This window comes from Ambystoma mexicanum, chromosome 6q (assembly GCF_040938575.1).
Source record: "Ambystoma mexicanum isolate Mex_15411 chromosome 6q, UKY_AmexF1_1, whole genome shotgun sequence".
Classification (NCBI taxonomy): Eukaryota; Metazoa; Chordata; class Amphibia; order Caudata; family Ambystomatidae; genus Ambystoma; species Ambystoma mexicanum.
The window spans coordinates 981,533,174-981,560,140 of record NC_090937.1 but is presented as its reverse complement, the minus strand read 5'-3'; the positions used below and the strand labels follow the sequence as shown (position 1 = coordinate 981,560,140).

The following is a 26,967-nucleotide window of genomic DNA, read 5'->3' as shown; positions in this document are numbered from 1 at the left end:
TGGCTGGCAGACATTGTGTGGGGGTGGAAGGTGGGAGTTGGTGTGCTGCTGCATACTTTACCTACTGTGCTCTTTCCCCACATGTTGCTTCACCCTGATGTGGTGCCGTTTTGTTGCAGTGCATTATGGTGCAAATGTCCTAGAAACCGCGCGGTCCATCCATAACCACATTGATGTTTCACCGATTTCAGGCAACCGTCTCAAGTGTTATGTTGCTTAAATCCGGGGGAAAAGGTGCGGTGTCCAAACGTTATGTAGCCAGTCATGTCTGGAGGGTCCTAACGAGTAACTGCAGAATTTGGTGCAATTGGTGAAACTTCGCCATGCCACAAACCCACAACCAAATTTTGACTTGTGCTGAAGTCTAGGGAAAGGGACGTGGGGTTCACATGTCATGTAGCCAGTAATGTCCGCAGCTAACTGCACAAACGGTGAAACGGTGTGGCATTGCATGAGGCACAAGCCTTCACCACAAACCCACAACTGTTATAAATGTAGATATAGGATTCCGTAGTAAAAATCTAGCGAGCAACTGAGCACTGTACGAAAACTGAAGGCAATACAAAGCTATGATGGGACTAGCTGAGAAAAGAAAAAACGCTTATAGGGGAAAGAAGTGTTATTGGGGGGATTGGGTATGCCTTCCAAAGCAAGGTCTTCAATTCCTTCCAAAGTGAAGGAAAAATGGCGCCAGTCTGCTCATAGATATGTTATTTGAGTGCGGCAGGACACGAACTGTTTAATTTCTTTCAATCTGGTGATGGTGTGGCTTCTGGTATTGCAGAGGCTTTTGACGATGGCCAGTTTTTCAGCCAAGTACAATGTTCTATTTGCCATTACCTTGTATGTGCTGCAGACTCGTCGCTCTGAGTGTTGTGGGTGATGTGCTTGTGGTGTTTCTTCTGTCGTGTGATGAGTCAGGCTGTGGCTTGCCGGTGCAGCTGTCTGTAGGACCAGGAAGGAAGTTTTGTGTCCAGTGTGAAGACGGTAACTCCGTTCAAATGAGAGCTGGTGCCAGGTTGTCTGGGTTACCTTTGTAATGTAAATCTTTAAGGACAAGTTGTTGTCGATTATGCTAAGGGATTTGATGACCAGTAGGAGATCACGTCTCCTGCTTGATTGTAAAGATCCAATATTTGATATTGAAGGATCAGAAATGCATGCATTAAAATAAATATTTGCAGCTCCTGAGAATTTACCACCTGTGGCAGTTGGGAGCTAGTACGTAGCATTCCGGTAATCTAATCTCCACACCTGATGCACAAAGTTTATTTTTTTTATAAACCATTTTACACATTTTTATATATGGATTAGTATACTGTGTTTTCCAAATGTGTCCTCGAACCCCCTCCTGCTGACACACATTCTCAAAAACTGATAATGTCACATAGGCATGTTTGAGTGACTCGTTTGTGTGACTCTAGATTTCGTGGAAGTCCAACGTAGCTTTGTTATTGACCTAGCCCAGGGTCTTTTTTAGGCTACAAACAGGAGCTGAGGTGCTCCCAGCAATGTCTTGGAAGTCTTGAATATCAAGTACACATTTTTATGGAGCATTCTAATGTTGGTAAGAAACGCAATAGGCTGACTTCATCTTCTGCGCCATTTGTTCGTAATTAAATGTGGATACTTTATCCAATTGAACAGGATTTTGCAAAGAGCATGCTTAGAAATATAGGAAGCTTTCCCTAGAATGTGGCAACGGCTGCGTACTTTTCTTTTAATATGCATGTATGCACTTGTTTTAGGAAGGTTTTAACCAAGTAATCTTGCATACCCAGCAGTTGGTCGGGCTCTTGGATTTGAAAGATGTTGTATGCTGTATACTATACATTACATGAAGCAGAATATTTCTTGTTTTGGGTCTCGATTGTTTGGAAATTGGGGCTGTTCAGAAATGCTTTTGAGAAACCCTCAATGAAAGCGTTACGTGGATACTCTAAAATGATAGCATTTTCCACTGAACGCAGAAATCTTTACTCTCAATTCTTAAGTCCTGAAAGATAATATTTTGCTGTACTGGACTCCCTTTTTCGAATTAGGTCTTTGGGTGTTGATGACGTGCCACCTATGGCGGCCAAGTCATTGTCCACAGGAGTAGTGGCCTGATTGAGTGGAATATTGGTTAGCCCCCACTTTGGAGGAAACAACTTCTATGTTCTTTTTTTAATTTTTTTTTCTTTTTTTTTTTTTTTACATTTTAGTAGATTTGGCCTTTCCCTTATTACTCCATGGAAATGGATAATAACGAGCCTCTCCCATTGCAAACCTGTGCTGCCTGTAGAGTTGTAGTGCGTGTGCGAAAAATGAGCTAAAACATGGCACCATTGCGTGGCCATTTTGGACATTCACTTCCATTACCACAATGAAAGCCTAAGTTTTCGTGAGCTCAGTAAGTACACATGCATACCTGCAGCGGAGGCAAGGTCACATAATGATGTCAGATGAACCAACTGTGGGGAATAGTTGTTGTATTGTATGCCGAAGTACGAGCCGGAAAGGGAGTCCGAACTTTCTGCAGGTGCAGTGATAAGGAGTACTGGGAAAAGAAGCTAAGGGAAGAGAAGCTGGGTTCTCCCACTTCTAACTGGAATTTTCCACTCTTTGCTCCTTATGCTCAGGACGCTCAGCTGCAGACCCCGTTAGTAGGAGGGATCTCTTTGCCTACCTGCTCTGGGGACTAAGCAGTGTTGTGGTGGCCAAGATGAAGGTGTCTTCTGCAACCATTCTAACAGTGATGCTCTTTTTCTATGTTTTTGTATAATTGACTATATATGGTGTGTGTAGGTATAACGTGCGAATAAAGGGCCTATAACAAGCCATTTTCCTTCTAACTATTGGTCTAAGTGTGATTTCCTGCCTATCTGAGTCCAATAACTTGTTTTGTTAGAGTCTGGGGGGGGCATAAGTTTGAAGTCCCTCCACGTGGCCAAGCAAACATGAGTGTTCTCTCCTGCTGCCTACAAAAGGTTGTGGGAGCAGGCGAAAGTGTCCCTCTCCCCTTGCCATCGGCAGGGGTTCAAGGAGCAAAGTGGTGAGTGGAACACCAGAAAAGTGACCTTTTTATGTTTTCACCTCCAGCCATCCAGATAATTCCCATACCAGTCATTTTTGATCTCTATAAATCGGGAAATGCTCTAACAAAAAGAAACTGAGTGAAAATACTTGCAGCAAAAAATAGGAAACGACAGACCCATGGGTGTGCTCTTTCTGCCCCCGTCCCAACTGCCCCATTTTCATACCACTAGCACAAGCAGCGCAGTTGCACAGGGAAAGGCTTGATTCGTTTTACTGTCTAATCTTAAGAGGAACCTTGGATGCAAGTCTATGTTTCAGTTTATATTAATTACTAGCACAAAGTATGGATTACAAAATATCTGATTTTGAGTTGAAATATATTTTTACATGTCAAAATAATAGATAGTAAAGAAAATTAGACCCCATTCTCAATGGGGCTTAATTTTCTTTACTATCTAACAAATTAAAGTTTTACTCCCAAACATTGTGAGTAAATAACTGGAGTTCAGGTAGCACACATCCTCTGCAACACCAATTTCCATCTGTGTGTAGTCACTGCCCAACTGGATTGACCTCTTTTGATGGATTGACATTAAAAAGCTGGGAACTTGGTGGAGGTAGACGGTAGTGATTGTGTGTTGAGGCAGTGGGGCTGTAGCTTGGTAGTTAATGGAGATGGGGAAAGTGTCTGGACAGTTGATAATACTTGCCAGTGAGGCAAGCTTTGGTGTTTTGACGGCGATCTTTGGCCACGTTGCTGTCTTGTGGCGGGCTTCCATGTTCCTGTGCCAGGAACCTGAGAGGCAGCCTGCATGGCCAACAGAGTAGACTATACAAAAGTAAATGTTTACTTTAACAATGCACTTGTTTCCAAATGTCCTACAGTGTTTGCAGAGACTCACCCAAGTCTCATACCTGCTCAGTGTGAGGCACTGTCGGCCAGCAAGGTTTTAGTCCTATTTCAGATGAAACCATATTGGAATCTATAAGTGTTGCTGGAAACAAGTAGAAGTACACCTAGCTATTTGAAGTATTTGCAGGTTACTTGCAACATAACATGGAACTTTTAAAGTGCTTAGCTCAATAAAAGCTGATTTATGCGAAGCAAATTATTTTAGCAGTTAGGTCATGTCGTACCCCTGCCAGTGTGTGAAGACCATTTTGTTTGAGTTTGCTAGTCAAGGTGAGATTTTGTCTCCATTTTATCCAGTCGTAAAGTCTTTATGTACATATTTATTCCATGCCTTGTTCTAGACCATACATTTTGAATTAACCCACTTTTTAGGTAGACTTGGCGTCTGCAATGTATTTCATAAGTTTTCTGTTTGTTACCTGATGCTAGTGTATTCTCTTCGAAAGGCGTTCTTGGAACTTTTATCCCTTTAAATCCTGCAAGAAAGAGCTGCCATAGGTGCATTGTTTTGAGGCACTGTAAGCAGATGGTCTGGGCATGCTAAAAGAATGTAGGGATTCAAGGAAATAGCCATATTAAACAAACAAAAAATGAAATGCTAGCAAGAGTGATAGGTTCAGAAACAAAACTTTCTGAATTTTTATCATAGTTCATGGTATTCTATTTTCTCATTTTAGTGCCTATCACCCAAGTGCTTTGACTGTACGGTAGCTATGTTTCTCTGAATATACTCTTCGACCAATATTATTGTGAAGTAGGAGTGCTTGACACCAGCAAGGTTTCGGATAAGAGCAGCACTAGCAAAAAGTACCCGTTCCCCCGAACGGGTTCTATGGACCGGCATGACGACACTCGTCAAATCTGTGATCCTGTAGGTCACTGTTTTGATTTATCGCTTGATGTGCCTTGCACTCTGAAGTAAACTGCACTGAGAATGGGTGTGTGTGGCGCGCTGACATACCCCAGAGCAGATGTTGGGTGAGCCGAGAGTTGGTGTGCTGTTGCAACCTGGGACTTACTATGCTCTCTCCCCACATGTTGCCTTAACCAGGCATGGTGCAGTTCATTGCGGTGCAAAAGTCCCAAAAACCGTGCACTAGGGTTGAGGACCAGTCCTCCTACGACCACGTTTATGCTTTCGAGATTTCAGGCAACCGTCTCATGTGTGAAGGTGTTGAAATCCAGGGAAAGGGGAGGTGGGGGTGTCAAAATGTCATATAGCCAGTAATGTCCGGAGGGTCCTAACAGGTGCCCATGCAAAATTTGGTGCAGATTGGTGAAACTGCGTGGAATTATAATATTTTCGTATTTGTATAGCGCTACGAACCCTCCGGCATCTGAGCGCTACTTATTATTACCGACGGTGTGTGGTGCTCATTTATCGACCTCGGAAGGATGAAAGAATGAGTTTGGCCTGGCCAGGATTTTAACCTGCATTGGTAAGCTCTGCATGGATGTCAAAGCGAGCGCTCTACTCGCTGTGCCACTTGACCGGTAATATATTGTATAAGGAGCAACACTTCGAAACCCACACTTTCACTTTTATAAATATATTTCGAATGGATTGTGTCCTCCCACATATTCCTTATACTTGATATTTCCCAATATCCAGATTGCTGCCTCAGCAAATATATTGATTTCTTATTTTTTTATATACATTTCTCTTTTCTTTTTTTTAAAAATTATTATTATTTTTTTTTTTTTAGTAGAGGGCGCTGTGCGCCGTTTCGATGTCCCTCAAATTTCGCCTTCTTGGTGTCGACGTCACCACAGGTATAAGTAGCACACGCAGAGCCCGTTGCTCAGTTGCATTTTTCCATGCTTCAAAGTTTCGGTAACGTAACGCTTAGTTCCTAGTTTCTTACTTCAAATTTCTTTGAGCCATATGGGATCGAAAACTCTAATTTTCAATCATGGCACCGTCTACTCCTCGGTCCGGATTTAAGAAGTGTCATGACTGTGATGCTAAAACGTCTGTGACGGACCCGCACAGGATCTGCTTGTGGTGTCTAGGGTCAGACCATCTGTGTTCGGAGTGTGAGGAATGCTCGTCGATGATGGGCAAGGACTTGAGAGAGCGCAGAGGGAAGTTGGCGAGAGGTAAGCCTAAAAAAAAACCCTGTTACCCTTTCTAAACATAAATCTTCAGATGAGTCGAGACCAACGTCTCCTCGTCGTAAGAGTTCCTGTTCGAGAAGGGGGTTGCATCATTCCTCGTCTTCTAGGCATGGCAAGAAGAAGCGCCACAAGTCGCCCGAACTGGTTGTTTGCCCTTTGAAATCTAGTACCCTGGCTCAGTGGGACGAGTTCAGACTTTGTATGATGAAAACGCAGCCTTGCCCCCTCGACAACACGTAGAGGCGATGCTCCATTCGAAAGGCCTCGGAAGCACAAGAGCCGTGCGTCTTTGGACCCAGCCGTCGAACTTCCTTGGGAGAGATCTCATCCCTCAAGTCGAGACAAAACTTCCTCAAAACATATAAAAATCTACACCGAAGGAAATCTATACAGGTCCGAAGAGTGCGTCTTCGACGCCTTCGGTACAGATGAAGAAGCCATCGACGCCTCTAGTGTCGACCACCACCGCGCCACATGCGTTAATCCCTTCGACACTTTCGTCGAAGATGTTGACGACAACGATGAAGACATCAACGCCATCGTCCATTCCATCGAAGCCATCAACACTTTCGGCTCCTGTTATGACTTCATAACACCTACTTCATATGAAAAGATTTGTACACCACAACCACGTTCGGAATACTTTTAAGACACAATCTTCAATTTATGAAGAACCAGAGGAGTCCTCTGATGAAGAAGTCCCTTTGGGTTGCAGTATGGGACACCGCCTGTGCTGGATGAACTTGTATCTGAAGAATCTCGCACAAAGAATTTGCAAGATTGTCTTCATGAAGCGAGTGGTATTGATATAATTCTCCTGAAATGGATTTTGGAAAGGCAGATCCTGGGGAAGATGCTGAGGTAACGTACAGACTGCTCATGACCAGAGTCATGGAGTATATGGGATGGTCCCACAGGAGGACCCAATTGTCCCTTTCCATCAGGCTTTGCAGAGGAGAGTGACTTCCAATTGGGAAACACCTGAAGTTGTTCCGGCTGTAAATAAGACTAACGGCCAAATACAGAGCTTCATATTCTGACCCTCTGTACCTCTCAAAACATCCTACATCAGAAAGCCTGGTAGTGCAGGCAGCCACTTCCTCAGGTAGACAAAATTCCTATCCCACAATACCGCAGGCTAGAGATGATAAAAGCTATGACTCCATGGCCAAGAAGGTTTTCTCGGCTGGCAGTATGGCTTTACAATCTGCCAATGCTACGTGCATGCTAGCAAGATTTACCCACACCCTTCGGGAGTGCTTTTCTATGGCGAGTGATCATATCCCTGAAGGGGGAGGAACGAGACGGTTTCCTTAACATTGTCAAGGATGAGAAAGACACTATGTGCAAATCCCTCCAGACTAGTCTCGACTGACAGCATCAGCAGAGCTATGGCGGCTAGTACAGTGGTTGCGGAAGTCAGGATTTACCCCAGACGTTCAATCCCGGCTTCTCATCATGCCCTTTGATGGCACACATCTAGTTGGGAATAAAGCTGATGAGTTCGGAGAAGCTGCAAACTTCCATTGGAGCTGAGGCAAACTCCAAACTGCCCCACAGGTGCGCCCAGGAGGGGTAGGTCCTTTTGCTATTATTCCGCATTCGGAAGGGGCAGAGGACAGCCAGCTAAAAGGCGATTTTTTTTTTTATTTTTTTATTTTTTTTAAATGTTTACATTTTTTATTTTATTTTTTCCCCGTGGTGGACGGGGTAGAGGTACTAAGCTGCAACAGCAGGGGCTGCCTTGCGTTCAGCCACTGCGTCAGCTGCTCCAAAACCTCAATGAGGTCTTCGTTCACAAGACTGCAGAAGGAGGCAGGTTGTCACAGCATCTGACAGAATGGCAGGCAATTACTTCAGATGCTTGGGCATTGGAAACAGTTGCCTAAGGTTACTGCCTACCTTTCCTGCAAAAATCTCAGTCTTCCACCGGGGAACAACTCTTTGAAGGTTCCAGATCCGCTCCTTATGCAGGAGATTTTAACCCTGCTGGAGAAGGGTACTATAGAACTAGTACCTGTAGCGGAGGGGAGCAAGGGTTGGTACTCCCCATATTTTCTAATTCCAAAGAAAGACAGAGGACGAAGACCCATATTTGACTTAATTGTCCTCAGGAAGGACAAGTTCAGATGGTATCCCTTTCTCAGATCCTTCAGGTCCTCCAACTCCAGGATTGGATGGTATCATTGGACATCTAGGATGCTTACTTTGATGTGCCAATCCATCTCAAGCACAGACAGTACAAGAGGTTCGCCGTTGCTAATTCTCACTTTTCAGTTTCGGGTTCTGCCATTTGGGCTAACCTCCGCACAAGGGTTTTCACCAAGCTAATGGCGGTTGTGGCAGCAAGTCTCGACCGGGGGGGGGGGGAGGTGTGGGTTGGGGGAGATACGATTGGCTGATCAGGGCCAGTTCCCCAGAACAAGCCCTGGATCCTCTCAGCTATACTTGCCACTCCCTCCACAGGCTGGGCTTCTTCCTCAACTTCAAGAAGTCCCACATGATACCATCACAAAAACTCCAATTCATTGGAGCAGTCCTGGATACATCCCTGGGCAAAGCCTCGCCACCAGAGGTGAGGGCTCAAGACATTCTGCAGATGGTGACCAAATTCCAGAATGCCCAACATCTACCGGACTTTGATTTTCTGAGGTTGCTCAGCCTCATGGCATCCTGCATTTTTCTGGTGCCAGAGCCTTGCCTGAGAGTAAGATATCTCCAAAGGGCTCTCAGAACCCACTGGTCACAGTTCTCAGGAAGTATGTTGGATCTCCTACAAATTCCAAACAGTCTCTCGCTGGACCTTCAGTGGTGGGCCTGTCGGGAGAACATCTTGAAAGGAGGACCTTTTTGGCAACCATGGCCAGAGATAACAGTAGTGACGGACGCCTCACTGGGAGGGGACCCATACCAGCGATTTGACCATCAGCAGTCGTTGGTCTCCATCAGAGTCCAAACTACATATCAACCTTTTGGAGCTGAGGGCAATCAGACTAGCGCTGAAAGCCTTTCTGCTATCTGTACGGGGAAATAATGTCCTGATAATGACAAACAAAAGAGGAGGAAGGTCAGGTTCTCTATCCGGCTATCGGGACTCTCGGCCTCCTCCGCGCGTGGTTTCTGAGAGTCTGAGATGTAAGGATTGGGACCTCCCGATCGACATAATGGAGGCCAGCAATCAAATCTTTATACCGCTGCTGCTAGAATAAGTTCTGCAGCTGGTGTAGAGATAAGAATGTTGACCCTTTTTCATGTAATACACCTACGGAGTTATCTTTTCTATTGAATCTAGCAAATCTGGGGCTCCAGATTGGTACCATCAAGGGATATCTGGCAGCGCTTTCTATTTTGAAGCGCACTTCAGAGGAAGTCTCCTACTTTAAGATTCCTCTGGTAATACAATTCCTAAAGGGGATTAACTGTTTACCCTGCGACCCCCCCCCCCCTTTTCAAGTCCCACTGGGGGATCTCAACTTGCTTTTAAACTTTGTGGGTGCTCCTTTCGAGCCTCTACATTCTTGTCCATTAAGACGCCTTACCTTGATAACCATTTTCTTAGTGGCCATAACATCAGCCCGATGTAACGCTCACCTGATTCCCACGGAGGCGCTGACCCAAACTGGACTGCTACAGTTGCTTCTATGACTATGATGAGGCGTAGAACTCGGAAGATGCTCTGGGCAGGACCTCCGAATATTGACTGTCTGGCTTGTAAGGTGAGTTTTCTGCAGGTGGAAGAAAAAGGGGTAATTACAAGCTGGTTGGATAAGTTCTCCCACCAATCTTCTGCTTTTCCCACTTCTTGGTTCTCGACTGGTCTCCACAAACTCTCACCTTTGGTTTAGTAAAGCCGAGCTCTCCATCCTGCTTCTGGTGCAGGGGCGCGTGGAATCCAGTTACGTCACTGGATGATTTCAGTGTTTAGGCTCAGTGTCCTTTTGTGGCTTGTAATAGTCCTTCAGGTGCCGAGGAGCTGTTGGCGACACCACCACTGCTGTGCAAGAAGAGGCTCGTGAGTATAGAAGATCTGAGGCCGCTTCTGAAGGAGCACCCTTTTATAATGTCCTTTTCTGTCTTTCAGGTGCCGAGATGCTGTGGGTGATGCCGCCGCTGTTGCACGTGCAGTGGCACGTAAGTATAACTGAATTGTGGCCGTTTCCAAATGGGCGCCTCTGATAATGTCTTTTCCTTCCTTTCAGGTGCCGAAATGCTAAGGGCGATGCTGCTGCGCGTGAAGAAGCGCGTAAGTATTACTGAATTGTGGCCACTTCAAAATGGGCACCTCTAATAATGTCTTTTCCTTTCTTTCAGATGCCGAAATGCTGAGGGCGATGCTGCCGCTGCTGCGCGTGAAGAAGCGCGTAAGTATAACTGAGTTGCGAACCCTTCGGCTCGGACACCACTAACAATGTCTTTTGTCTTCCAGGTGCTGGGATGCTGCCGAAGCGAAGGCCGCGGTGAACTCCGGTGTGATCACGGATGGATAAGCTAAGCGAGCGCAGCTGCGAGCGTGTTGCCCGTTTTCTAACCTTATGTCTTTATTTGCAGGTTGTCGGAGACTGGACTCTTGTGGCTGAATTCTGGTGAGTAGATGTTCCTGTGCCTTTTCTTCATCCACAGGTTGCTGCTCGAGAAGCTGAGGGTGTGTCTGGACCTGGAATGCAGGAGCCGACTCGGTGAGCGTCCTGCTGCTGTTGCAGAATAACGCGAAGCACGTGAATTCTATCGGGCGTGGTTTAAATAGTGGAGAAGTGCTTTGGTGTGTATTCTTCCTCCAGCCTCACCCAGGTAAGAAAAGAGTTCCAGTGTCAGAGGATTAGCATCAGCCCCACCCAGGTAAGAAAAGAGTTCCAGTGTCAGAGGATTAGCATCAGCCCCACCCAGGTAAGAAAAGAGTTCCTGTGACAGAGGATTGGTCCCTCCCAGCCAGTGGCTGGGACTTCACCCAGCTTGGATTGTTCTAGGTGAGTATGCAGCATGGTCTGCCACAGGTAAGTCCACCCAATCACTACTGCACACTTTAAGAATATGAGCCCGGCGCCCATGGCGCCGGGACTGTGGTTCCTTATGAGCCTGGCGCCAGAGGCGCCAGGACATGGTCCAAAGGGCCCCTGTAGGGGTCTGCTGGAACCGGGGGTCTGCTGGAACCGGGGGTCTGGGGTCTGGATTATGAGCCTGCTTCTGGGGACACTGGGCCAGTCTTGGCTCCTCGGGAGTAGCGCTCATGACACCCGAAGGGTGAGTGAGCTACAGGCTTTCTTGCAAGCCACCTCATACTATTTTTTATAAAGACAGAATGGTACTAAAGGTGAAGCCTACCTTTCTCCCCAACGTGGTTTCTGAGTTTCAAATTACTCGGAAACTAATATTACCATCTCATTACCTTCCACCACATCTGTGGAAAGAGAAAGAAAGACTTGACCCTAGACGTGCACTGAGTTTTTACATTTCCAGATTGGCAAAACTGCAGCAGAATGACAAGTTATTTGTGGGATACTCTGGTCACAAATTGGGCTAGCCATCACCAAACAAACAATCTCCAGATGGATTATTTGAACTATATCGGAATGTTAAGACTGGCTGGTAAAAACCCTCCAGAACATCTATGGGCTCATTCGACTACAGGTGTTGTACAGCTGCCACATGGTCGTCTGTGCACACCTTTGCTAAATACTACAGTCTAGACTCCTCCATGAGCCAAGATTCTGCTTTTCTGTGCATACATGATCACTTTAAATTTTACTCCCTCCTCCAAATTATGTAAACTGCTTTGGCAGTGTATCAAAGATGAGGAATACGTGGGAGGACACAAAGTTAAGTTCTTTTGACTTAATGTTCCTCCAACGTATTCCTTACCTCCCCTCCCAATCTACCCCAGAGTAAAACTTCTTGCGGTTGCAGTCTGCGCTCCCTCAGGGGGAGTAACCATCAAACACAAGATAGTGCTTCATTCGTCAAAACGGAACTGAGCAACAGGCGCTGTGCGCACTACTTATACCCGTGGTGACGTTGACGCCAACACTGAGGCCTCGGTGGGACATCGACCAGGCATCGACGCATCGCGCCCTATACTGAAAAAAAAAAAAATTCGGAGGTAGCAAGCTGGATATTGGGAAATATCAAAGATAAGGAATACGTGGGAGCAACATCCAGTCGAAAGAAAGTTACAATGGGTAAGTAATTTGTTAATTTTCCCAAAATCCCTTGCTCCATGTATCACCTTCTGCCTCCTCCTGACCTGCTCTGTCTGGAATCTCTAATCAGTTCACGCTTTGGCTATTCTCCACAAATTCCACACTTGTGCATTCTCCATCCTAACCCCTTAACACTTACTTAACCCTTTCAGGCCGTCCATATTTGATTTCCATTTGACTACCCACTGCTCCCTTCTTAACTCCAACAACATCTCCTTTCTGAATTTCTGTCTTCTTGAACTTCCGACACTTATCATACCTTTCCTTGGCTTTCCCTTTCAGGATGATCACACTCCTCCATTTCATCCTCGTCCAGCCTGATCCCTTTTTTTAACTCTTGTTTATTGGTTTTTCAAAACATTGTATAACATTTTGCACCTTTATAACATGTTTTTTACTCAAAGGTCCTTCCTCTTCCAACTCCCCCATTTCCACCCTCCCTAACCCCAACTAGTCAGTTGCTTTACTCCCGACTAATATTTTACATAGGACAATAGGGAGTATACTTATTATTTGTGCATGGCTCTAGTCCTCTTAACACCCCTGATTACTTCCATAGTGTCTTTGAGTCTATGCTACCTCGGAACATGCATCTGCAGGTGTTCAGGGAGGCTTATCGGCAGGCAAGCTAAACAGTGTTTGTATTAACCAGGTTGTTTCATCCTCCGATGGATCATTCCCTCCTGATCATATGGTTTTGTACCACACAGCCGTCTGTGCTGTAGATCGACTTTTAGATCTACCCACCATTTATTTATACACTGACCCGCTTGAGACTTCCACGCTATGGCAATTTTTCTTTTTGCCAGCACCCAAGCCAGATCTAACAGTTTATTTTCCGGCCTGGTCGTTTTAGGATGTGAAAATATGCCCAGGAGACCAGCCTCTGGCGCCCACGTTTATCTAGTTAACCCCCTCCCCCCACCTCCTTAGCCTTAACTCGATTTCTCGCCAGAATACCTGCACCACTGGGCAGCTCTAAAACATTTGCTCCATTCCTGCTCCTCTTTTTCTGCATCGCAGATCTCTCCTCCCCTCTGTCCCTGGGAAGTGTGACAGAATTTGTGGCATCATGTATGCTCTGTGTAATACATAGAATTGTTATTGAGTATGTAAGCTTGTACGTGGAGAATTGATCACCAATTGTAATTATCCATTTGCTTTCCCAGTGTGACCTAATCAATGCCAGGTATGTGGTGTTCATCCCATATATGACTTCTATTGGTATCTGGTGTGAGAGGCCCTTCCCTCTTTAACACCGCCCTGGTCCTAGCCCAGTTCTTCCTACCCAATTGCAAGAGTTCCGGAGGATCCACGATCCTGTGATTCGCTAGCCACAGTGCCTCCTTCGACAGGTAAGGGGAAGTGTGTTTTATGTTTTCATCATTCACCATTCACCAGCCATCTTGCCACATGCTGCAGCTGTCCCGCCAAGTAATAGAGCTCAAAATGCGGAAGTCTCATTTCGCATTTCCGCGTATTCCCTATTCAAAGTGTCCGGTGTTACTCTTACCCCAAATGAACCCACTAATCAGAGTTCAGCTCCCTGGAAAAAGTAGCGTAGTATAAGATATGGGACATTTACAAAGTGATACAGCAAGGGAGGGCGGGGCAACCATCATTATAAGCACAAACATGCCCGTAACCGAAAGAGGTAACTCTTCCAGTATCGACCAGCCTGATCTCCTTCACCATGGAGAGTACACCTTTTTGTTTGTCCCTTCCTTTTTCATCAACTCAAACACCTCACCCGTCACAGCATGTGGGGCATGATTCCATGCTTTCACCCTTTCACACAAATCCTCTTTCCAACTGTAACCACATGCTTCCACAAGTCGTACACCTTCCTTTGGGCATCTATTTCAAGTACCCCATTCATTTGAAGGTGATATAGAGCCATACACTGTGTTTAATTCCATATCTTTCACAATATTTTCTTATCCTTGCCCCTACTAATTGTGGTCCGTTTTCAGTCAAAATACTACTCTGTATGATTTCCCTAGCAAACGTATCCTTTATGACACACTCCTTCGTGTCTTTCACCTCCACCCACCTTGAAACCAGATCCACTAACCTAACATGCTTCCTTGCTTGTGATTCTTTTCCCATATGATTGAGAATATCCAGCGCTACCTCTTCCCACACTCCCTTCGGCTGTTCTGGGATCACCAATGGCTGTTCTCTAACTTGCAGCCCCTTCTTCGATTCTCCACAACCTACACACTTCCTTAGTCTGTTCCCCCCCCCATACCTGTTCAACCTTGGCCACCAGTAGCCTTCAACAATGCTTACATTTTTGTCATTCCTATGTGCCTTTCAAAGGCTGTCAATCAACCTGTCCCTCGGGCCACTTAGTCATAGCGGTACCTGACCTGTACAACAGATTGTTCTCCACACTAAGTTAGTCTCTCGCCTCCCTAAACCTCTTCTGCTCCTTATCCAAGTTGGCCTTCCCACTCACTTCCTTGTCATGTTCACATTCTGCTTCCCATCCACTCCAACCAATGGCTATCCTGAGTAGCATATACTTGCTCATTCCATCTTTCTTCCACATAACTACCCTTCATTGTCACTTCCCCGGCACCACCTCCCCTTCGAATTCATGACATTGTAAGTGAGTTACCCATCTTGCAAGTCTTCTCGACACCTTTTATCCATTTTTCACCCGACACAAAAGTCCTAAATCTCTCTATTGCCCAGACACATCCTAGGGCTTCTTTCTGTATCACAGAGTATCTACTCTTTGCGCATGCCTCAAGAGCTCTGAAAGTTGCAATCACAATTTCTTTCCTATCTTTTCTTATTTGCGACATCGTATTTGCGACAACACAGCTCCAAAATCTGTATTTTAGTGTTAAATTGACCCAATGGCCTAGCTAAATCGATTTCCGCTTTATCCTTTCAAACATTAATAGTTCACAAAACTGTACTAATCCTTTCCTCTTTCCCTGAAAACGTACTAATTTTCTGGTAGAATTCTACCGGAACCAGAAACTACCCGAGTTCCACTTCCGATATCTGCACCTTAAGGTGTTCACCAACCCCTCTTTCGGTCGCACACCCTCCTTTAAAAATTGTATGACCCAGATATTCTTCTACTTCTTTCCTGAAAACACACTTCCTCTTCAGTCAGTTCTCTTTCCCTCAAACCTTATCTAACTCATCATTGTGATATTTCTCAACCCTCCCACTCGCAAGTATGTCACCATGGAAACAATACACATTCTCTACATACTCATATGCTGTGTATGTGTACTTCCTAGACTTGGGATGCAGGTTAACCTGATGATATAATAGTGCCAAATCAGGTTTCGTGAAAATCCTACCATCTCCAATCATACCCGGCATCTCTCCTGTATTCAGTAGGGGGTGGCGTTCCACAATAGCACACTTAACTTTACGCAAAAATGCACACAGTCTCAGATCACCATTTTTATTTTAAGCCTCCACCAAAGGAAATATCCACTCAACACCAGTGCGCTCTATAATAAGTTTTTCTAATTTTCTCAATTCTTTCCCCACTGCAATAGTAACACTGCTCTGCTTGGCTACTACTGGTACCACTCCATACCTCAGTATTATTTTATTTACAATACCTTTCAACTTTCCCACATTGTTTGAGAAAACTTTGGGATATTTCAATACTTCAAGCACCTCGCTACAATAGTCAACTGTTCTCTTGTATTAGTCTAGCCAGATTTTCAACTTCCACTGCTTTTTCCAACTCCACAGAGCCGCACCTTTCTTTTTTTCATAGACTTTACCTTCCACTTCCCTGCCTTTTGAATCCTAAAACGGCATGAAAATATCCTCTATCTCAATTTTGTCCATGTTATTCCCACCTGGACTTATATCTGGTAGGATTAATTCCTCCACTTTTCCTCCTAACACATTATTCGCCATCATGTGCACAATTTTCCGATTTCACCCTTATCGCAGCAAAGGGGCTTTCATCATCACGGTCGTTCCCTTCTCCCACTACACTTAAGGGGCGTATGTCTGCTCTCACGTGTGAAGGCATCATGAAGCAAGACACAGACAACAGACTTAAAGTTCAAATTAAAATGGTTTATTAAATTATGTTGGGATGATTGTGGGATTTCCCTACCTGAACAAAACTACTGAAATTCTGAGTAAGAAAGTTCAAATTAAGTCTGTCTATTTCTAAAACCTTTGGCCTCAAAACTAAAGCTAAGCAATGTGTGGTGGCAATAACAAAAGAAACGGTGATCAAACACAGTTCCAAGCTTCGTCTAGTTTCCTCTTCAGCTCCCCTTCCCCTATTTCGAGAAAGTTCCAATAAAGTCTTGAGATTACCTTTCCGAAGTTAACAGTTCCACAGCTACTTGGGGTTCCCGTCCCCAAGTTCAATGCAATACAGTTCCAAAGAAAAGGGGTCTTGAGGTTCCGTTCTCAAGACAACATTGTAGCTCATCAGGCCTCAGGGATCCCTTCCCCAAGACTCCAACGCATCAAATTATACTTGGTTTCAAACTTCCAATGTTCAACACAACTCCAGGTCAACTTAACGCAATCCAGAAGGATTGCGTCAACAGTTCATGTAAAGTGTTCCTTCATGGTTCGTTTCACAGTATCTTTATCTTTCATCTTTGAGTGTGTCCTGCTGTAGGTGCAGTTGTCAGACCACACGGTCCACCCATCACATGTCACGCAACCAGGAACTCTAGGCTCTTCAACCCACACAGGATCTTCTATATTTGCCCCTGCGTGCAGATTCACATTCACTTACATTCTGTGTCAGCCTCTTGGCCGTATGTGCAGGTTCACACTATCTCGTCTTCTCCTGGTTAGCCCTTGTGGTAAAGCCAATGTGTCACACATCTTCTGCCAATCGTTGGCCTTGCCACATTGTAGTTATTAATAAACTTTACTGGACTTTGGCAATTCACTTCCCCACCTTTCTGTTCTTCTGTCACATTTGCGCTCTTTTAATTGGGCACTTGCCCGTTTGCCTTTCATCATCTCGCAGCTTTGCCCACAACATCTTCAGTTTAGTATTCAATATTTCCTTTGTAAGTGGTCACTATTTGTTTAATATTCAGAAATGTTCACTTCGTTATCCAGCATATGCTCAATCCTCATTATGCCCAATTCTTCGCCGCCTCCTTTTCTCTCCCCTTCCCTGTTAACTACCTCTTTCTGCTCGCTCGCTCTCTACTTCTGCTCAGTTTCGCTGACTGTTGTACCCTCCGGATTTCTAAGGCCCCAGCCTTCCTTGTCAGTCTCCTGCACTTGCCCCCGGGCCTTGCCCTTGCCGCAGCACTCCTGCTCTTCGGTTACAACCCATTAGAGTGGTATCTCTCTGCACTTAACCCATGTTCTGATGGGACTGGGCGCACTTGTCCCTATTGCCCCCTCCCTCCCGCACGCTTCTTCCTGTTCACCTGCATAATCTGAATGTACCATGCCTAGTAAGATCGTTTGTCTTGTCGTCCCTATGTCTTCCCCTCCCATGCATGGTTGCGATTTAAAACACTTGTGTATAAGCGCGTAGTAAATAATCCCTTTTAGATCATTTGACATTCGGTTGTCATATTTATTTTTTAGATACTTTTTATTGGTTTTATACACATAAACGTTCCACCTTACAACTGTGATCAATACCATCAATACACATTTAATTATATATGTGTTTCTATCTCTCCAAAACTCCCCCCCCCCACCTTCCCGGCCCACGTTGCATCGTACTTCCACGCCTCCCTTCCCCTAAAAGCAACTCACTTTGCTACAGTATTGTCTGTCTAATGGTATATTACAAATCCTGAGCACCCTGTCCTGAGACGGCCAGACCAGCTACTAATTGCCTCACATCCACCCTCCTCCTGTTCAGCATTCTTCCCTCTCGCTTCCTGCCACACTAGACTCTGCATTGGCCCATTTTAACAGGTCTCGCCAACAGACTGTCACTGCCGGTCTAGCCTGTCCCTTCCATCCCATTACTATTCTGCGGTTAGCTAGAATGTATGCTAAGTCCTTGAGTTTCTAACATGTTTAGCTCTAGGGAAACCTCCTAGGAGACGAGCATTCGGGGATCCCACATCCAGTGTAATCTCTGCTTTTGCCATTGTCTGGGCTACTACCACCCAAAATCTGCCAATCTCTGCGCATGCCCAGAACATATGTACCAGATCTGCATTTACCTCCCTACACTTCGGGCATGACTGTATGTTTGCTTGATTGGACTTTGCTGTTTTGTTCGGGGTCCGATGCGCTCTGTGGGTAACATACAGCTGGATCTGTTGTAGTTGCGCATTCCTCAACCCCTTCTTGTGGTACCCTATCACCCTTCACATCTCATCCAACATTGGATCCCCCAATTATGCCTCCCAGTTCTGCCTCGTCTGTCCCATTGCTTCCCCAACCCTAGACATCAATAGCTCATATATATATATATATATATATATATATATACACGCGAGAGTTCGTAGTAGGGTACTAAGAACACACCTAAGTTCATATCCAAGTTCCTTGTTAACCAGTCCATTAACCTACCCGCTTTCTTTCAAAACACTTCAAACTCAGCTGAAAAAAACCTCCATACGCTAGATGTGAGGAGGGTGGTTCTTTACTATGTAAATAAAACTGCTCAGAAAAACTGATTTGTCTCCATAGCACCTGGCCGGGGAGATGGGCAGGTTTGGAAAAATGCCATCGCCCGATAGATGGTAAAATGCATACAGCTCTGCTACTCTCTATCAAACAAAACTCTGCCTTTCACACCAAGAGCTCCCTCTACCAGGGGTACAGAAGCTACTTTGGCCTTTATTGCAAACATCCAGCTGAATGCCGTTTGTAAAGCAGCTACATGGAGTTCTATACATACATTTACTCAGAATTACTGCATTGACACATTCTAAAGCAGATTCACAGGTGGGCCAAGCAGTGCTAAAACATCTTTTTGCTGCTGTACCTTCTCACAACCCATCACCGTCTCCAGACACTGCTCTCTAATCGATGCATAGCATGTGATCTAAGCAGATCCACAAGCCTCAGAAATAAGATTAGTGAGTAATGTATTATATATATGATACATTACTCACCGTAATCGTATTTCTGATGCTTGTATCTGCATAGATTCACATGCTGTTCATAGGCCGACATCTAGTGGAAGCTGCGAGTATTAGTTTGTTTTTTGAAACTCGAAAAGGGGCGTCGAACTAGGGTGTGCCAGTAATACTGTCCCTAGTGTGACGTCCACTGTACCCATGATCCCTCACGTGTGTAGGACCCGCTGATTTAGTTCTTTTTTTTCTTTTTTCTTTTTTTTTTTCGCCATACTAGTTGGACGCATGTTGCAGAGTTCCTTTGGCGCTAAGCCGTTCTATAGTTCATTTAACGTTAATACTTCTCCGTTCCCACTTCCGGTGAAGATCGGAGAAATCAACCGCCGAGGACTGCCATGACGGACTCCGGGCCTTGGAAGGCCTCTTGCCTCGGCCCCATACACTAGGGAGAGTGGAGGGTGGTCATATAGGCTCTCTATTCCTGCCCTTTCATAAATATATTTGCCCCGCTGCCATATTGTACCATATGCAGAGTGCTCCATTCAAATTCTGCCCTAAATGCAATAGGAAGTTTCCCTGGGTGGATAAGCCCCTTGGGTGCAATCTGGGTCTCCCACGAGACCACCCCGAGGCTACCTGTCGAGCCTGCAGGCTCTTGAAGCCGAAGAACCTTAAGGACTGCTCAACTAAGTGCTGGGCCCACTACGCCAGGCAACTAGAGGCCATGGACGTAGAAGGGACATTCGGCGATGGCAGCAACGCCGCCGAAATGGATGGCGAGGGTAAAGGGGTGACTTCGGACACCCGCGTGCAGGCCCCCGACCCAGAAGGACTGGCCAGCGGCCACTTTGTGGGAACTACACCCAGCGGCAAAAGCGCTACACATTCTAACACCACTAAATACATCAGCCTTGGCCGTGACTCGACGCGCGTGTCGGGCGATCGGCACCGGATGACGCCACGAGAGCGGTCCAATGAATCTTTGTCCTCTGGGCGGTCCTGTTCGCCTCATTGCAAGGCCCAACCGTCTTCGGTTGAGAAAGGTGTTGCCCGATCAGCAGTCCCCGAGGTTCGGTCGTCTGATGCCGGTACTGCTGGCAACCTCAAGAGGTTAGACGTGATGCGTCTGACCGTACAACCGAGATTCGACGGCCTTCGAATCCTGCCTCAGAAACTCAACGCGAAGCGTCAGACCACTCGAAGGCCCCTAAAAAGTCTGGGAAACACTCCTCTAGCCAGGAGGGAGAGGATAAGCAACAGAAAAAGGCATCTTCGGATCCCCATGTTCATAGGGAGAAGCATAAGGCCCCAAAGGTAACCTGGAAGTATAAAGTTTCGGAACCTACCCCAAAAACAAAGCTAATATCTCCCACTGCTGAAGATATGGGCACTGATGAGGATATGGTAATCGCTCAGCAACCAGTAACTATTCCTAGCTCAAGAGTGGAGCTCAGCAGACATTGACAGGGTCATGACAAGGTTAACGTTCATGGCTAACTTTTATGAAAAAGACCCTAACTACTTTTATAGTTACTCTAACACCCCTCTCACCTCTGCCCCTTCTGGGTCCAAGGTAACACCCGTGTCCTCTCAACCCCCTACTAAGAAACTCTGCTCAGACGCCCCTTTCCAGGGTTTGGTCACAGACCCCTTTGTGGTGGAGCTTTAGTTACCACCCTGATTCCTATTGACAAAGTACACTCGCTGGAACATCAAAAGATCCTCCTTGAGGACATCGCCGTTCTGCTAGCAAAGGACGCCATAGAAGTCGTCCCGGTCAACCAGGTAAACTGGGGTATTTCAACCTACTTCCTTGTGCCAAGATCTGACAATGCGCCCACTATTAGATTTTGCGCCTTGCAAACAAGTATGTCAAGCCACAAAAATTCTGCATGACTACACTGCAAGAGGTAATCCCTCTACTAAAAAGGGGGGATTACATGGCAACATTGGATATGAAAGATGCCTATTTTCATATTTCAATGTTCCCAGCGCACAGAAGATTCTTGGGTTTCAAGATAGCCAACCAGCACTACTAATTCAAGGTGCTGACCTTCAGAATAGCCTCGGCTCCAAGGGTATTCACCAAGGTACTGGCGGTGGTGGCAGCGCAGGGAGGCAGACCCAGTGTACCCTTACCTGGACGACTGGCTCATTACAGGGGAGTTCCCCCCCCCCCCAGCCCCCAATTTGCAGACTAAACATCCAAAAAACCATTGACATCCTCTTCCAATTGGGCTGCTCAATCAAAGAGAAAAAGTGAAGCCTGGTGCCAAGCACCTCAAACCCAGTTCCTAGGAGCTGTCCTAAACACCCAAGAGGGTTCGAAATGTGTTGCTGCAAATTGCTCAATATCAGGCCGGTCGCCAAATAAGGGTGTGCAAAGCTATGCGTTTGGTAGGCATGATGGCGTCTTGCATTTACCTGGTTTCCCACGCGCGCCTGTGCATGCAACCGATGCTGGAATGGTTGGCGAAACAGTGGGCTCGGGCAAGTGGTCAGTGGGACGATCTAGTGGTCGTTTCGCCAACACTAGTACAGAGTCTTTGCTGGTGGACAAGAGAGAATCTTATGAAGGGGAACCCTTGTACGATCCAGAGATACAGGCCGTTGTCACAACCGATGCATCCCTGGCAGGGTGGGGGAGCTCACTACCTTCACCACACAGCGCAGGGTCTCTTGTCTCACACAGTGGCTCAGAACCACATCCACCAGCTAGAACTTCTGGCAGTCTTCAGAGCGCTTCGGGCATTCGAAGCCCTCCTATCCAACCTGTCAGTGCAGATCCTAACAGACAGCACGACTGCAATGTTTTACTTAAAAAAACAAGGGGGCACTCGTTCTCAAAATCTGTCCAAGCTTGCGCTCGCTTTGACATCAGTGCAGAGCCTGCGAACGCAGGTTCGAATCCCGGCAGCGCCAAACTCAGCGTTTCATCCTTCCGAGGTCGATAAATGAGCACCACACACCGTGGGTAATAATAAGCAGCGCTCTGATACCTGAGGGTTCGTAGCGCTATATAAATGCCAAATTATTATTATTATTATTATTATTATTATTATTATTGGAAATGGGCATTCAAACAGAAGATTTACCTGTCATCCCAACATGTTCCGGGGGAACTCAACTCGCTAGCAGACACTCTGAGCAGAGATCCCCCTCCTAGAGGAACACGAGTGGCGACTACACAAAGAGGTCGTAGGAGACCTCTTCTCTCAGTCTCAGTGGGGTTTCCCAACTATAGCCCTATTTGCCACAAGCAAAAACAGGCAATGCCCAAACTTCGCATCCAGGTTCCCCTGGCCAGGCTCCAAGGGGGAACGCTCTATGGATGAATTGGTCCGGGATATTTGCCTATGCTTTTCCACCAACCCCTCTGAGGACCGTGGTGAACAAGATCCACAGGGAACCGATGACGCTCATCCTAGTTACTCCAATGTGGGAGAGACAACCATGGTATCCACACCTGCGCAAACTGGCGGTGTGTGACCCCATCAAACTCCCGTGCGGGTACAACCTACTCTCCTAGCATGAGGGGCTAACAGTGCATCCTTAGCCCAACTCAATGAACTTGGCAGCATGGCTCCTGAAGTCGAAGTTCGGACACCTCAATCTACCCCAGTGATGTATGGATATCTTGAAAGAGTCAAGAAAACCGAACTCTAGGCACTTTTAATATGATCAATGGAAACGATTTGTAATTTGGTGCAAGAATAAGCAAATCAACCCTGTCGATTGTACTCCTTCAAACATTCTAACCTATATGCTCCACTTACTGGATGCAGGGTTAGTGTTTAACTTGCTAAAGGTACACCTGGCGGCTTTGTCAGCCTACACCACTTCCCATAACAAGGTCTCATGGTGGAAGGTACCAGTCATCAAAGCATTAATGGAAGGGGTAAAGAGACTCCACCCTCCAATTTCTAACCCACCGCCAGGTTTGGACCTTAATGTGGTACTCACTAAGCTCATGGGACCACCCTTTGAGCCTATGCACAAGTCTAGTCTTAAACACCTGACTTCTAAAACTGCCTTCTTAGTAGCCATAACCTCCATAAGAAGGGTTGGTGAAATCCAAGCTCTGTCAGTGCAGGATCCTTTCTCTACTATACATAAGGACAAACTAGTTTTACGCACTCACCCCAGGTTCTCACCTAAGTTCATTTCCAAATTCCATGTTAACCAGTCTATTGAGCTGCCAGCTTTCTTCCAGGACCCAAAAGCTCTGCTGATGTAAAACTCCACACACTAGATGTGAGGAGGGCGGTCCTCTACTAAGTAGACAAGACCAGACCGCTAAGAAAAACAGACCAACTGTTTGTCTTCATAGCGCGAGGCAGAGAAGGAGATCGCATCTCTAAGAATGCCATCTCGAAGTGGCTAGTCAGATGTATCTAACTGTGCTATTCCCTTTCAGATAAAACGCTGCCTTTTACGCCAAGGGCCCATTCCACAAGAGGTACTGGAGCCACTCTGGCTTTCCTAGCAAATGGCCCCTTGGACAGTATTTGCAAAGCAGCTACATGGAGCCCAGTTCACACCTTTACTCAGCACTACTGCATTGACACTCATTCCAAGACAGATACGCAAGTGGGACAAGTGGTTCTAAGACATTTGTTCGCTCGTGACCCTTCTCACATCCCACCTCCTTCTTCTAACACTGCTTGCTAATCTATGCACAGCATGTGATCTAAGCAGATTTCACAAACATCAGAAGGGATACATTACTCACTGTAATTGTATTTCTGATGCTTGTATCTGCTTAGATTCACATGCGCCCGCCCTGCCTCCCCTCTGAGAGAAGGCTCATGGAGGCTTGTGGTCTTATCTATCTTATCTGCTTGGATACTCTGTACTCGCGCTACTCCTCGTGCTACCTCATGTCAGAAAAAATCTTTTCTGAGGGTCCAACACGCGTGAGGGATCATGGGTACAGGGGATGTCACACTAGGGATCGTATTACTGGCACAACGCCCTATTCGTCCCTTTTTTGAGTTTCGAAAAACAAACTAATACTCTGCAGCTTCCACTAGATGTCGGCCTATGTACAGCATGTGAATCTAAGCAGATACAAGCATCAGAAATACAATTGCGGTGAAATATATATATATATATATTTTCTCCTCAAAGACCTTGTATGCATGCACAGTATTGACAAATGCCCAGTCTATTATGTCAGTACTTATTTGAGCCGCCTCTGTACACGATACTCGAGATGCTAGGGGCGGGATATCCCTGTAAACGAATCTGTTGCCAACGGATGAAGTGGCACCAATAAAAGAATGACCGTGATTGGAAGTGTAGGGTAGGCCCAAGGTTGGGGGGGGGGGGGGGTTAAGGGAGTTTGGGAGGGAAGATGTTAATTATTTACTTGTATTCGCTTGTGATTATTAAAAGTGTACATGGTTGTGTTTGTTGGTTTGAAATAAATAGAAATTGTTTTTAAAAAAAATGTTTTTGTTTGAGACAGTAGAGAGCTATATATTTAACATCATAAATGTAGATCTAATTATAAATATCAGTGTAGTGTGACTAATCGTATATTTTTGTGTCTGCCCTCTAACCCTACCAGAGAGCTACGACTTTCTGCTCTGTCCACATTCTTTACCTTTAAGTGCAATTTGGCTTCTGTTTCTTGTCAGGTTTGCCACTCTCCCCTTAGGGGTTAGTGGTTATGCAGCCCTCAACAAAAACAGCCCTTGATGTGGGACACTTTTTCTCATAATCGAACCCTAGAATATTAATGGCAAATATGGATATCTTCTAAAATGTTATGCCTTCAATTGTGCAATGCGCTCCCTAAAATACTTGCATTACCACTAATAACAAGTTTCTTTAGGCCCCAAGCGTTCAAATCTACTCACACTTTATAGCTTCCAGCCAGGCGTTTTATTGTAGTGAGTTGACGCACCGATTGGCGAATAACATAGATTGCTTGCATTACTTACCTGTAATCTTCTTTACTCCTAATCCTACTCTTCCTCGTCACAGTACTAGCATATGAGGCTCCGCCTCCCTCTCAAACATTTTTTTTAGTTGTTTTATATTTTTTCTCCGCGGAGCTATAACCTCCTACTTACCCATCATATACCAGTACCAAACTAGTCCGGATCAACATGGGGCCCTTCCACATCATGGGAGGTTGCGGAGGGTCGGCAGTACTATGACTAGTAAGAGTAGGACTAGTAGTATGATGATTAGGAGCATTTCTCCTCGTACTCGCCTATGAGGCATACCTAAGCCAACAAATGGAAGGCCCCAAGAAACAGGAAGTCAGTCAGCAGTAATGCAAAAAACTGTATTTTGAGCAAATAATCCAACATTACAGCTGTGCCACGGACAGTACCCCAAAGGAACCATACCTAGTGTAACCCACATTCAGCCTATAATGTGTATAAATCTCCTACAAAGGAACCCCCCTGTGCAAACGCCCAGGAGGCTACCACGTCCCTGGTGGACCAACCCTGAATACCCAAAGAAACCGGAAGACCAGTTGCCAGGTAAACCATTGTAATCACTGTCCAAATCCACCCACTTATGGACACAACGGAAGCTTTCCTCCCCGCCTCAGCAGCCCCAAACTTCCCCAAAAGGCTATCAGAATGCCTGAGCGCAGCAGTCCTGGCCAAGTACTCCAGGACTACCCTCCAAACATGCAAGGAGTGCCAAGCCATTGTCTCTGGGGTCAGGAAAAAACACCAGGAGGACCACCTCTTGAGACAAGTGAAACTTTGAGGCCACTTTAGGCAAAAACCGGGGGTCACATATCCGGGCAAGGATATGCAAAAAGGTGGGGGCTGCAAAGAAGGACCCTAATGTCCCCCAGACGATGCGCAGGAGAGATGGCAACCAAAAATGCTGTCTTGAGCATAACAGTTTTACATCCACAGAGCCGAGGGGTTCAAACATATCCGATTGGGGGAAACGCAAAACCAGTGGAAGGTTCCAAGAAGGGCAACCTGAACCGAAGGGTGACTGAGAAGAAGGCAAACGCTGAAGTAAACGGCCCACCAGACCCAGATCGAACAATGGAACACCCGTACCTTCAAAAAAGGTCTTCAAAGCAGTCCATTGAGCCCGGAGAGTAGCAACCGCCAAATCTTTATCAAAAAATGGCCTGTAAGAATTGCAACACCCCTGGGATCCCACAACCCCGAGGAGAAACTCCAGCAACTGCACACCAGCGAAGAAAATGGGCCCAATGCCTCTCATAGGCCTTAAGCGTACATGGCCTCCTAGAATGGAGAATGGTTTCCACGACACGGGCAGAAAACCCCAAGGTTAATAACCTTCGCCTTTCAGGAGCCAGGTAGACCTATTGATGATGGGCATGCCGCTGAACCCACCCCCTCCGAAATTGGACAAGGCCAGTTGGGGATTCACCACACATCTTGTCTCCTGAGATCCAGGAGAGATGGGAACCACCTTCTGCAGGGCCAAAAGGGAACCACTAAAATCGCCAGAGACCAGTTTTTGCAAATTTTCTGAACCACTGTGGGAATAGGAGCCGGAGGAGGGAAAGGCATAAGACCCCAAGGCCATTCCATATTCAATGCATCCAGCCGCCTCCCTCTCCCCCCTCACACCCACTTTACTGTAAAGCAGAAGCAAAACCTGGGAACCTTTGCCGAGGAGGTGGACGCAAACAGATCCAATACCAGCGTCCCGAAACAGCGGCAAATCTTTACAAAAACCAAGT

At 46.0% G+C, this 26,967-nt stretch overlaps 1 protein-coding gene across 3 annotated transcripts in view; it reads left to right on the top strand.

Moving 5' to 3' along the window:
- The window catches only part of CASP3 (caspase 3), a 741,803-nt gene that overhangs the window by 34,194 nt on the left and 680,642 nt on the right, over nt 1–26,967 (top strand). The window contains exon 2 of one of the 3 annotated variants that reach the window (XM_069631495.1): nt 13,413–13,598. The exons of the other annotated variants lie outside the window; for them this stretch is intronic. The gene's annotated coding sequence lies outside the window, so the exon portion shown is untranslated. The remainder of the gene's footprint in view (nt 1–13,412; nt 13,599–26,967) is intronic. 3 annotated transcript variants of the gene reach the window in all.